A 15,161-nucleotide genomic window follows, 5' to 3' on the forward strand; every position below is an offset into this window, starting at 1 on the left:
CCGCAGTCCCAAAAGTCTCCAAACCACAGACTTTGCTTAGATTTGTGGTTTGGGAATCAAGTTATATGTAACCAAGGAAACACGCTGATTATGATCCAACAAATGACAACGATGCTCTAATGCCGTTAGAGCAGCAGAGTTGAGTTTGTGGGCTGAACAGCTTGCCAAATTTGCTCTACCAGTGCAACGCTTATTGTTTAACTTTTTGTAAGTTCTCTTTAAATATGTAAAGTATTTTCGAATTTGAATTGAATTTGAAACACATTTACTTGCTTTAGATTTTTGTTTGGTGCTGTTTATTGGATCGGATAATTGAGTTTGAAGAAAACAACACATAATGGCCATTTAGCAATTTAAAAAAAAAACATGAGCCTTAATGGAGCACAGAGAAACTGCACACAGGCTGAACAGACAGGCACCCCCTTCTCTTCCTGATCACCAGCTCGGTTATGCTGTGTTTGGGACGTAATCCATTTTTCGAACAAGAATTTGTTGTCAATCTTCCAGAGCGTTGATTGTGGGATCAGCTCAAACAGCTGATCCCACAAGACTCAAGAGGACTACATTCCCAAATTTTGGAGACATAAACTCTGCTCTGCAAGTGCAACCTCTATTAAGAATAGAGTTTGGCCTATGAAAAATTAAATTAAAGTGGTACTGACACTGCTTGCAGAATTATCTTAATATCCATTTGCATTGAGAAATTTTCAATTGATAAGCCTTTTTTTTTCTTTCTAGAGAGGATTGGAAGATGCCGTCCCACATCATGACATTTTTTCAAAGATCCAGTGTTGCTGCTCCACTCACAACTGGCTTTCTCTCATAAATTTGGCACCATTCAAGTGAATTAAATAGGCTTTTCAATAGTTTATAGGATTATTTGCCAAGAGCCATTGTTAAAAAAAAATCTACAATCACAAAAGTCCCTATTTTTTTCATCAAATTTAGAAAGAATTAGCAAAGTCATAGATTGCAAATGATCACAAGCAGGAATTTAATGAAGTATTTGAAAGAACTTGCAGTACAATGACAAAATGGCCTGGAGAGCTATTTTATAAATGTCTCTTGATACATTGTTGCATTTCACACAAATATTGTTTTTGCACACTTTGGCATAATGCCGTCTTGTAACAAATGCATCTTCTCTGTCCTATTATTTCTCTCTATGTTGCGGTTAAGGCATGTAATCTAAAACAGAATCATCACCTGTGTCAAAGTGACTTTAAAAATAGTAATGGTCCCTTTAATATTGTTATTATAAATGCATTACAAACAAAGATACTTGCAAACCTAAAGTACTTTGTGCTCTGATCATTCAGGAAATGTATATTGATTCCCCATTTCCTTCACCTTGTGCCCATCTCTATTTTGAAATTCATAGCATACATTATATTCTGCTTTCCGTTGAGACCTGCATTAGTCTACATTTTTCTAATGGGATAAATATTACGGATCATCTATTTTCATAATGATTTACAGAAACTTAATGCATATTTAATTAAATGTTCTGAATGTCTTTGAGGATAACATGATTTATATTCACCTACTGCAACAGTGTTATAGAGAGATGAGAGGACATCTTGTAAGAGAACACTAATTTCAGGATTAAGAAATTTTACAATTGATTTGAAAAAAAAAAAAAAAAAGAGACTTGTGAGCAACTTTAATATATAGGTATACGAAATGACAATGTTCTTAACACTCAAAAGGCATAATAAACACTGTGGTCATAACAAACACAACAACACACCCTTTATCCGTGTAACCTGAAACATAACCTGTCAACAAAGCAATTAAGAAGGTACTCTTCTTGAAAACCAATTACTGCACAGACCGAAGGATTATAATCTTTGGGCACACGGACGCAGAGTAATTAACCTTTATCTTTCAACCTGTCCCTCCTGTCAGACATCATTGTTGATGTGACACTCAAAGAAAATGATGACCTGCAGCAAATGGAAGCATGTAAAAGCACTTAGTCAGCTTTGCCTTACATTTACCCTTAAAAGAAACCAACATCGATTCTAGGTCAGTACGTCCGCCGTTATCCACTCTACTTCATACTCAGACATTGTTTACACAGCTTGTTTAAAATAAATCTTTTTCAATGAGAGATTCCACTTCCTCCTCTGGAAGCTTGTGTGTAGAGTAAAGCACGTGGATTTTTATGTCCTGAGGTGTGTCGCACAGTGCGACCATATAACCTGAGAGAGAAAAAAGAAACATGGCTAATGAGAAAGCTGTGGCAGGTGAACACCATTCACTTCCCACCCTAAAGTCCTGTGGATGCGCTTATTATAGATAAGCAGAGCCTTTATAAGTAGCTGCTTGAAATCACCCACCAGAGAGGGGTTGCTGTGCTATGGGTGTCACTGTAACACACTAAAGACGCTGCATTGCAGCCTTATATTAATTTATCTTCTGTCTAATTGTTTTTGCACATCAAAAGAAAGTGTCAGATTTCTTTCCTCGGGTAAGAAATGTCCTTTTTACCTGAAATCGAATTTCAATTAGTCTTTTCTCTATTCTTAAAAAAAAGACACAAGGGAATAGAAAGCATGAATGCGTCTGTGTTGATAGGCTTTTGTGTCTATCAAGCATGTTTGTTTTTGCTCCTAACTGTTTTCCTTCATGCTCTTTTCATGATTGTGTTCTTTAGCTAAATTTAAGTGCAGTTTTATTGGCTAATCTCTTTAATAAGGAAGGTTCCCTACTAAATGAATTGACCAACAATACATATCTGCTGGCATAAGAGACATTAATATTCTCTAAAAGAACAATCGGTGCTCCTAGTTATCAGTACTTATAGAACAGGAAACCCTAGATCACCCTTAAGGACGAGGACTTATCTTTAATCACAGTATTATTATTCAAAGTGACACTTTTATGATAGCACTAATTGAGTTGCACATAAAAAGATACAAGGTCTTGCAATCTACATTTTACACTTAAAAATTCATTTATTTCACAGTAATAATTTCGTAGTAAAACGGAAGGACAGCCCATCTAGATTCCTGTAGTTTTTTGTATGTGTGAAGGGTTTTGGAGTTTACTTTCTGCCGAGTTTAATTTCATGCTTGTGTAATAAATAATAACATGGTTGAGTGTACTGTTTATAGTTTTCTACACTTGAGAGTTAAATCTAAATAACCTCAGAACCTGGTACAAACTAGGTTATTTTTGTTAAAACCTTAAAACTGAGTTTTCTCTCTAAATGCATAAAGACTGCAAGAGTTTATTAACTAAATTAGTTTTGTGTTAAATATTTTTCATTTGTCATTTGAGTGTAGCAGAGTCACATAACATTTAAGTACTTTGTACAAGCTTCGGGGCAACAAAATAAACTTTTCTTCACTTATCAATTATCGGAAGAATATTAAAATGTCTTTTAATGTCTTTGAACAACGGTGACAGGGTCCTTTTGTGTATTCTTGAAAATTATTTATGTGAGGAAATAACATCAACCTGTACTGCAGACGGATTTTATCTGTTTGTCCTTTCAAGGGGAATAAATGTAGCATCCTCAAGGTTTCTTAAACATATGAATGTTTTTACATCCCAATGTCCTGAATATATAAATGAACAATTCTTTGATCTGTCAAAGCTGCTTTTTTTTTTTTTTTTTTTTTTGCTGCCGCCTACAGTAAGTAACTTGGCTGCAGAAATTAGTTTTTGCTTCTCCTCAGGCTGATCAGGCAATTTTGCACCACGACAGCTGTAAAGCTATATTTATAAAAAAAATAAATAAATAAATCTTGTGCATTTATAATGGTTTCCATGTTCACATCTCATCATTTTTGGAGATGTGATGTTTTGCATGTATGCATGGTGACTACAAGAAGAGCGGGTTGTGAGGTTAATCTTTAATGTCTTTTATACAATAGACTCTTTCATGAGCTGCATATGGGTCTATACTGTTAAATATGTGAAAATTAGTTTACTCTGAAATGGTGGTGTGATCAGCAGATTTTCTTGTATAAAGGCATAAATATTTGCAAAAGTTTGAGACCAGCATAGCCTCTTTCTGGGTGTGATTCTAATATTTTTTTCAAGGCAGAAAACATATTATTCCCAATCTTACTTTTTTTCACCTCTACAAATTTGAGATGTTACTGGATGTTTGCAACAATCTTAATCTATAGATCATAAATATATTTTCCATTTGTTATCTCTACTATTTCTAATTGTGACATCTCTCATAACTCCATCATACAATTGCTGTGAGAAGAATAATTACTGGAGCAAAAGCAAGTGTTACTTCACTCACTCGCAGAAGTATTTCTCTTTAAGTCAAAGTGCAGGAGGGTTTTTTTCAGTTGTTCAAGATACAGTTCACTATTGCTTACAATGCAAATGCTGCAATAAGGAATAGATATTTTAAACCAAGAAGGAATTGGTGTGCTTTGCAGAACTATTCAGACTACTCCACCTTTCCACATAATAAACATAAGCCTGAATGTATTTTACTGGAATCTTAAGTGATGGACCAGCACCAAGTAGTACATAACTGTGAAGAGGAAGGCAAATGATAATTTGTTTTTAAATATTTTTGCAAATACAAATTTGGAATGCTTTGCTGTGCATCTATATTCTGCCCTTTTGTCCGTACTTTGTGGGACCACATTTTGCTGGAACTGCAGCTGCAAGCCTTTCAGTGTATGTTTTGCACATCTATATAAAGACTTTATTTTCCTTTTACTTTCCCAGTGGTGTGTTCTGCTTTGTGTTGGACTATCACTTAAACCTGAGTAAAATAAATTGAAGTGTGTAACTGTGATGTGAAAAAACTAATGTGAACATTTTTCATAGGCATAGATAATCTTGCAGTGCATAATTTTGCAACGCATATTAACAGGTGCAACATAAGAGGTTGGAGAAAGATTCACCTTTGACGGGTGATACTAATTAGTTGTTATAATCAACACGATGCATCATATTTTGAATGGCTAAATTGCATCTTTTAGTGAACTGACTGATGAAGCCATTATTGTCTCAACCTCATATGTGAAAATTACTTGAGACTGTTTTAGGGTGATTTTAAATAAGAGGACATATCTAGGGAGACACAGGCTCCCGATAGCAACATAACGGTCATTTTCTCCACGAGAAAACACTGATTTCTTCTCATTATCTTTTTTTTTTTTTCGAAAGAAGTCTTCTGTAAACATGTGCAGACGATCAGATTCATTATTTCGTACCATCCATTCTTCCATCAACACAAAATGATGTGTGATTAACTCAGACACATTCATAACTGCATATTGCATTACTTCTCTCTCATGCAAATTAATTAAAACTCAAATTTAATGGTGCAGAAACTAAAACGTTCATTTGCATCAAATGTGTTCATGTTGGAAAAGCTTTGAAGTAATAGTATACCAAAAATAATAATAATAGTGAGGTAATGAAGAGGATGCTGTGACAGAGGAATGCGCATGCATATGACAGGGAATAAACTCAACCTTAACATATTGCTAGGCATCAAATTGCTTCCCACCTGTGCACAAAAGATGCTTTTCTGAGGAACACAGAAACTGAAGAAAGGTATTTCAGAATGCATCTCAAAAGTCAGCTTGATCCCTTCAAGGCCACTTGAAGGGATCAAGTGGCCTGAATATCCCTTCAAGGCCACTTGGAGGGATCAAGTGGCCTGAATATCACTAGATGCATCTAGTGATATGCATCTAGTGCATATCACTAGATGCATTTTTTAATGTTCTTTACTACCACAAAACAATTTCTTACCTCACAACACCAAAAAAACAAAAAAACAAAAAAACATCCAAAACTGTTGAAACATAAATGACTATCTCAGCTTTGTCCGTAGTCCAAATACTGTTAAAAGATTATGAATTCCCACTGGGACAACCCAAATCTGCCGCTGATGTTGAAAGATTCTAGATTCTGTAATCCACGTAGTGAATAAGAGACTGCAAGCTTAGGCTGCATTTCTTTTCATTTGGAACGGAGGCGTCGAGGTAAAGCTCTTGAAATAGTATTGAGATTTAATGTGAATGTTTGGGGATACTCCTCCCTATTTTTGTTTATCTATTTCAATAACACCCAGGGCAAAATGGTTTGAATACTGAAAGAAAATATATAGCTGTTTGCGCTGCACAAATTGTGTGGGGAACATACCATCTGCTGAAAGCTGGGGGCAATTTTGGTGGGAAGGAAGAAAAATGGAAAAAAAAAAAAAAGCAAGGTCCTCAGGGATGTCTCAGAAGCTAGAATTAAAAATGAATAATACAATAATGTAAATAGTTATTAAAATCCTGCTGTTGCTTTTTTGAAAAAGCAGTACACAAATCTTACCACAGTAAACATTACAACAGATATTGCTTCAACATGCAGAGGTTAATAAATAAAATTCTGATTAATCTGCGGATGTCCCATTTGGGTTTTGTAACGGTGAGACAAAAAGACGTTGAGGAGTTTGAGTGGGGAGAGGGAAGGTGTGAGTGACTATACAGCTTGAAACAAAAAACCCTTTATTAGTTTTTCTTTTCTTCTTTTTTCTAAAATTATAACAAGTTAATCAACGAAACATGTGTGTGTGATTACACATTTTATAATCTGACAGAATCAATGAATCACTTAAATAGATGATTTTACTGTTTATGACCATTGGCAGTATTTATAAACACCAAACACAAGAGACTATTTCCATCAGTCCATTAGACAGATCCACTCTACACCTCCAGCATCCAAACAACCATTAACATCCCTCCCAGTGTATTATTGAAACTTCAAGCACAAATAATATACGACAATGTATTTCATATTTGTTAAATCTAAATATAGATGTAACTAATTTACAATTTCAACAAGTTATGAAAGAAAGCAAAAAAAAGTGACCGGAACGAAATATGTGTAGTGTTGTAACTTTCCTTTATCTTAACTTGAAGGTCACATCCTATATAGAATTTGTCCACAGTGATTTTTTTTTTTTCCCACAGCAATAAAATATACTTTCGCTGGAGAGACACTGGGGAAATCAAGTCACACTGCAAAAGGACCCTGTTCACAATCATTCTTCAAGTAAGGTGCCTTTAAACCACTCATGGAATGGACTTGTTACTAAATACTTTGCTGCAAAACTCAGCTTCACTATTTGTGGCTACGAAACAGACAAAACAGAAAGGATATTGTAAAATGTATTCATTTAATCCTGCATAAATGTCATGAATGTTGGTTACATCCTCATTTTACTTGAGGACTGTCAATCTCAATCTCATGATTCTCATATAAAAGCTGGAGGATTTTGCAGTTGTTTGTGGCAAGACTACAACAAATAATAGAAAACACATACACATACATATATATATATATATATATATATATATATATATATATATATATACATACAAATAAAATATCAGCGACGATAAAAGAAAACTCTTTGTGTGCTTAAGAGTTCACCTAAAAGATGCAGACCAACGTAAAAAGCAATTACAGTAGCAGCGTTAGAGCATCTTAATTATTAAAGAGAGAAATGTAGACATTAAGACAAAATAACAAACCAATGAAAAACAGGAGAATGCCATGATGATTATGGGTTAAATATGGGACGTAGTGGACAGAGTTAAACACTAATAGTTTGGGAAGAAAATACAGATATAAATGTGTAAATAAAAGAAGCAGCCAGTTCCATAAATACGGTACATAAGTGGGTGCTACCAGCAGGAGGTAAGCTGGATACCATAAACACTTGGCATCCTCAAGTCAGAGGAAAAGTAAAGTCATCCCCTATAATTTTAGGTGAACAACATGTAAAAGCCTGTTGTTCACCTTTATGAGATAATTATAAGATAAAACTTACATTAACAAAATAACACCTGGTTTTCATACAAAAACATGGAAAACAAAAACAATGTTTGTAGAAGAGACAGACTACACGTTAGCATGTTTTAATTTTCTTCTTTTTTTAGATCACATTTTGTTTTCAATCCAAGTGCTGGAAGGCAGTGGACTGGACAACAGAAATGGAACCTAAAGCCTCCTAAAGTAAAGGTAAGATGTTTCTGGTAGGTCAGAGGCCTTCTTTCTTTTAAATCTGAATAGCTCTATTGTAATATTTATGAAAATTCCCTACCACCCTTTTATTACTCTGATTTCTACACCATGTTTTTGTTGTTCTGTCCAGATCTCAGGTGCCAAGTATTACTGCACAAGGCAAAAATGAGGATTATTCTGTTTTCTTTATCCCTAAAAAAATCTATTGGGATAGGAATTTGCCATCATTACTTGAAGTCTGCAAGCTCCAAAAATGACATAAGAACTGGATTAATTAGTTTTTCCATCTCAAACTGTTTTCCGTCTGCTGGGCACGCTTGAGCTGATTAAATTCTACTTTGTTTCAGGATGTCTTTTAAAGCAGTCACCATGTCCAGGTTTAGCTGCTTTTTCAACTGATTTTAAAGTAGCCGAGAACATATAGGCTGAGTTACAAGTATTGATATAAAATGTTATTTCCTAGCATCCCTAGCAAAACACATCATTCAGTCGGTATTTATAAACAGGGTAATCATTTATTAAGTTAATAAAATGTGATGTATTTCATACCTACTAACAACACTTTCATTGAATGGTGCTTCCTATCAAATCTACCTAGAAAAAAATAATTAAAATCTTCTTTAAGTAGTTGTAATGGCATATTCTAATAAAAGAAAATAGAAAAAAAAATCACAAGGTTAAGCTAGAATCACAGCAAATAAAAATAACACCTCCAGGTTATACCTTATTCACTGCAGTAGCCCTTAAACTCAGTAAACCAATACTTGCAATACAATAATGTGAAAACCGACATATGCAATGAAGGTGTGCTCATAATAAGACTAAAGTCATTAATGACCCCAATCTATGCTGGATACACTAGGACATATCCAGTCAAGCATTTCAAACAAGAACTCAATCAACTTAATCATGTTTAATCCAGATGTAACCTGCACAATAATCTGCAGCCAAACAGCCAGAAAGAAAACTATTTTCCAACAAATATACTAAGAGAAGACTGAAAAATAAACCACAACCAACAGAATATCAAGTTAATCAATCGAGAGATCGGTTTAGTGCAAACAGCCTAATTCTACTGTGACCTTTGAGTGTCCAATAATGCATTGCTTGACTTTGTCTCAGTCTTATCAGCCAGCAGCTTACTATCTGATAATCAATAAAATAAGTAGAAAACATGCCTCTGATAACCGATCCTGCTGCCCTAACACTGTTTGTGCTGTCAAACTTGGCTTTCCCAATGTCTTTTTTTTCTTTTTTTATGTAAAAAAACAACAATATAAAATATTTAAAATGTATAGCAAATAAAACATTTATAGAAATGTGTGATAAAAGTCTACATAACAGCATCACGAATAGAACATCAATTACAGAGATATGTTGTTGTTTAATTGAGGTTCCTGTAATGTAACCTGCTGCCTCAGTTATTTATGTGTTGAGTCTTAAAAGGCTAATGTTTTGAAAATGTACTTTTTTTAAATTATAAAAGACAAAACAAAACACATTCATATGAAATTCAATAAAATATATCAGTTTATAAACCTCTACATTAAAATTCAACATTTCATGATTTCAACAACTTACATTCTTTTTAGACTCTTAAGTTCCACATGTGGACAAAATAATGATGCCTGATTGAACAGTAAGTAGCAAGGCGCTACATGAAGTTATGAACTTTTTCTCAATATGAACACGAGAACATGATACAGAGAAACTGCGGCTAGAAATATCTTGGAGCTAAACCCAGAGTGACTTTGATGATATTCTACTTTACCTGTAAAAGACTTCAGCAGTATAGAGTAGACCAGTTCTGTTCCCATTTTACACAAACCCCTTCAACAAACTGTGTTATATGATAAATACATCACTAAGTATCACAAAATAAACCCCTAAAGCTGTCAAAAGCAGTTATTCAGAATTTTTATGTATGACTCATATTCTCATGAGAATCCTATGCGAGGACTTGAGTCAGTTTCATTTGCGCTACTCACCGAACATTTTCAGAGGGAATTACAGGGTGCAGTGGTATTACAACAAGCCTAGTTATGCCATGTCCAATGTGAATTGCTCTTCAATTTCCGCATACACCTCACAATTGTTTAAAAAAAGTATCTCATATTCAGATTTTACTGAGAACATAACAGTTTTCTTCTGTACTATCACATATTGAATGTAGTAGTCAATAAATTGTGATATGATTGAGAAGTTAATTGGTTTCTATAACTCTTTGTTAATGGTTAGAAAGGTCTCCCAAAAAAGAAAACTTTTTTGTTACCTATTAAATATAAACTGTCCATGGTATCTTATGCTGAACATGCTCATAGGTTTATTTTCCTCTCCTGCATAGCAAATGTTTCTGTTACCCAAGTGCTGCTGTTGTTGCCTATATCTTTTAAATTTAAATGGATATTTTTTTTTAGTGAAGTGTACTACAGTCCTAAATATACCAGTCTTATAAATCTGATTAGCTGACAAAAGTGAAACAAATTTGTTCTAGTGGGGAAATTGCGATGATATTAGGACTTTGACTTTACAGTAAAAGAAGGTGCGACAAAATGTTTTAGAACATAATGCCCACCTGTCTTTGAAAGGCAGAGAGACTGACTGCTAGTACGATGATATCTGCTCACTTATGTTTTGTTTTCCTTTTACGGGTTTTCAATAACTTAATGTTTTTCTTCCATTTTTTTCTTTTCAACAGCTGAAATCACAAGCCTGGGGTGTTTAGTATTGTTTATATCCCCTTTCTTTCCTCTGATCCCGTAGGTATTTGTGGATGATTGCTGTGCTTAATCAATCTGGCCCTGCTGTGATTTCTTCAGTTTAAAAGGGAGTTTATTATCTTCACTGTGTATGACCTCCCTTCTCCCCTTGCAGATGTTAATTTCCCAAATGTTCAAAACTAATTGGCAAATTTGTAATTCAAAACTAAATTTAATTTACTCAGTTTGGTTAGATTGTATTTGGACTCAATTGATCTGTATTGGTTTAAGACAAATTAGACTAGATTGAACACGTGTTGCTTTTTATTCTGTTTATCTTTCTTGCAAATGGGCCTCAGGCAATTTGTTTCTGTCAAAAACGCCACAGTATCAATAAACAAAATGTACCTATTTTCAGGATTTTCACTTGAGGGATGTACTGAAATCCAAACTTAAGATCAAAATAAGGATAAAAGTCAATGTGGATTTTGTTTGAACTGGAAGCTTAATAAACTACACAGACGTAATACAGTCCTAGAGTCAAATAGGGAACAATAAGATACTAGTGATGTGTAACTTACTATCAGTTAAGTCTGTTTCATCAAATGCTTGGAACAGGAGCTGCTTGCACAGTTATACTTATTGTGAAATATGCTGCAAACCTTTACAATGTGTGTGTGCAAGGGTTTTCTGTGAGTAAATTCTAATGTGTGTTCTTTGCCTTGATTGTAATTACACAGTTACTGACTTGAACCTTGCAAACGAGGTACCTGATCTTAGTGAGACTAATCTGATTAAATAAAGCTTTATTTTAGGGAGAGTTGACTTTTTTTTTTACAGCGTTTATTGAGGATTTGTTCTAGCTAATACACCACAATATTGATAAACTGCTGCGAATCCAACCATAAACTTAAAACACCCACAGTTTAACCAACAGCTGTACGGACAAATTATCATCGCACTAAAACAAAGATCTTTAGTTCTCCTTGCCTTTACTTACATACAGCTGAAAGCAGACATTTGTATGCACTTAATTTAAAATGCATGACTTTTTTCCTCACTGTCTGGCAATAAATCAGATGACACCTTTTCCTATTTTATGTTTTTTTAAGAGTATGTACACATTTTCCTAGTATTGGTGGAATCGCCTTTTATACTGTATGGCTTTATTTTATTGTTGTGGGTGTCCTTCCACAAGCTTTTCACAATAATCTGCATCAATTTTGGCCCTTTGCTCCTGATAGGATGGCTGTAACTGAGTCAGCTGTAGTAGGCAGACCCGACAACAAATTTTCCAACAGACTGAGATCAGAGCTTTATTAGCGCCACTCCAAGACATCGATTGTGATGTTCATAAACAACATTGTTACTAATATGACAGGGCAATTAAGTCAGTGTGCATTTGGAGGACCTGTCTTTGCCTAAGCTTTAACTTTCTGACTAAAACCTGAAGATGTTGCTTCAATAATTCCACATGCTGCCACCCACATTCTTCACAGTTTAGCTGATATTCCAAGCTTGCAAGAGTCTCCCTTTTCAATAAATCTTTCCAAAAATGAAGATCTTTTTTTCCTGAGTGTGTTTGAAAAGTGCAATCTGGACAGGACTCTCTTCACTGTAGATTTTCACAAGGTCCTTTGCTTTTAACCAAGGGCCGATGTGCACAAAACACATCAATATCTGTCCTAAGTATTAAAGTAGAATGCAATTGGACTTATTTTCTTTCTTGAAACATTTCATTTCCCCTTCAAAAAACATTGTCATTTTTGAGTGTGGTTGGAAACAAAAACCAGTCAAGGATCCCACAGCAAATAGAAAGTTAATAGATATTCCCTTTTGTCTGCTATTAAAAGGCATGCAGACAAATCCCGTCTGCTTTTGTCTGTCATTCATTTATGTAAATTGTTATCTAAAATAGCATATGCTAAGAGGTAGCATTAGGCATTTCAAAAATTAAACAAACGATGGTCATTAATTCATCCTTTCAGTACTAAAGTCCAAGCGATCTCTTCTCCTAGCCAGTTGCCTCGTAAATATTCCAACAGTATTTATTCGGAATGCATTTCAATACACTGACATAAATTGCAGACTGTAAGCCCAGTGCAACAAGGCAGACAACACTGACTAAACAAAGATGTAGCACTTTAAATCGGGGATTAAGGCTTTGCACACAGTAGACGTGGAGAAAAGTGATTAGTGAGAGCACACACAAGAAGCACACAGTAACACACATAATCACTGTGTCATGGTGTGAACAAGCAGTTTAGCAACAAAAAGACACCCTCACCTGTGGTCAGCATTCCAAGAAAAGTTCTCACACAGCTCAGTGTTAGACATACTTTTTTCTTCCCGTTGTAGTTGTCTTATTGTTTTGAATTGTATTTATTTCACAAATGATAAGCCTACATTTTCACATTAAAGTAGTAGCGATAGTCCCACATTGGGATAGCAGAACAAAGCTTTTCTGGAAGTATAAATACTTTCAAGACTTTCTGTTTTGATGAAGAAAGTCTAAAATAACTTATACAGTTCATTGCATAGGTGCAAATCTAAATTTAGTCAAATATTCCGAAACATCTTTTAGATATTCTAAGTTAGAGCATTACATTGTTTTTTTTTAAATTACAGATATTTCCAAGAAGTGTTTTCCACCGCCTAAAATAATTTAAAATTAAAGAAATATGTTGCCTCTATCTCTATTACTTTAAACTTAGCAGTTGAGGCTGTCCACTAACACACTCAACTACACTGATTACATTCAGTGGGAGCAATGACAAGCATAAATAAAATGAGAAAGTTTTAGGTTCGAACGTTTTAGAGATCAAGCGGGGGGGGGGGAAACAGATGTCCTACATGTCCTGACTGTTCTGGGATGTTTTTCAAAGTTTGATATTTAACACCATGCAGCCCCTGCTCCTCATCGCCCAGCTGGACAACCTCCGCAGCTCTAACGCGGAGCGCAGAGGTGGCAGCCCTGCCAAATAGGACAGAGATCAGTGTGTGCTCACAGGGGATTGAGTCTAAGTAGCTGCGTCGCTAAATACCCAGATGGGTATGACCCTAACGCACATAAGCAGAGATCAAAAGCGCCACAAAGGAGGAGACGCCCGAAATTCTTCGGCTGAGCGCACAGAGACCAGGAAGGACACATGAGTAGGGGATAGAAGGGTCCCCCACACTGCAGGATTCTTTCAAAAAAATAAAAAAAAGTAGGACCATCCCGAGACACTGCGCTCCACAACCGCCCAGGAAAAGCTCAGCCTGCGGATGCACGCGCCATAGCAGATAGGAAATAAAAATAGCCATCCTTGCTGCCCCTACCTCATCCTGCGTCCTCATCCCACTCTCACTCGTGGTGCCGCCGATACGCTTCTGTTCTGCCTCAGCATCCCAGAGCTCGAGGAGGAGGGGGGGGGAGAATCATGACGGTGATGCAATGAGGCTGACGCGCCGCTCAACGAGGAGGAGCCGACCAATCAGAGTGTAATCCGATAAATTCCTCACCAATCCACTCAATTGGAGAAAGTGAAGGCTGTGCTTGACCGCAGTCGGTAGTAGCAAGGTAGATTGAGGCTGTGGGAGAATTTTTTTTAGTCATCCGCCCGTGCGATCTGTTTTCATTCCCCATGTCTGCGCTGCAGATGTTACAGCTCCAGTAAAACAACATATTGTGTGACCTGCGGTATTTGATTAGAGTCATAGCTGATAGAGAATAATGTAAAGACACTAAATAACATCAGGAACAATAATGATAATAATAATAATCAGTAAAATTAAATTAGTGGTGATAAGCAAATACATAGGATAATTTGATTTTACTTTTATCAACAAGCCGAAGGGAATAATCTAATCTCTTTGGTACATGCAGGAGAACAGTTCCAAAAGAAGTTGAACTACATCTAAGCTTACTTTATATAGAGGGTAGCCTACTCTCTGCTGCATTTTTTCCCCCAAGGAGATTCTACCTCTATTTTGTTGAATACGAGACTGACTGTTTCAGTCTGGCTGTTTCTGTAGTCCTTCACTTTCAGTCAACTGATCAGGACTTGCATCAAAAATATGCCAAACTCTTGTCTGTTGACATAATCAGACACCGCACACCGCTGAATGGAAGCATGCACCTTACACTATTTTTCTCTGCATCAGTGCCACCTGTAAACATCCTAAAGTTGCCAGTCCCAATGATTTTACAGGTTCTCTTTAACAGGTAACAGGGTCTTCTTATCATCTTCACTTTTTGTGCATTACTGTTTCACTCAAATATTTCTGTCTGCACCAGATGGCTGGTCTGAGTGACAATGAGTTTTTTTATAGGTCATCATGAGCAACTGCGCCTGCAGTTTTCTTTTTTCTTTTTTCTATTTACTCTTTTTGGGCTATGTTGTGTGTTTGGGTTGTTTGGATTTATGCGGTACATTTAAAACAATTATCCCCACCTGCTACATC

This window comes from Poecilia latipinna, unplaced genomic scaffold (assembly GCF_001443285.1).
Source record: "Poecilia latipinna isolate Pla-1442-1.1 unplaced genomic scaffold, P_latipinna-1.0 Scaffold807, whole genome shotgun sequence".
Classification (NCBI taxonomy): domain Eukaryota; kingdom Metazoa; phylum Chordata; class Actinopteri; order Cyprinodontiformes; family Poeciliidae; genus Poecilia; species Poecilia latipinna.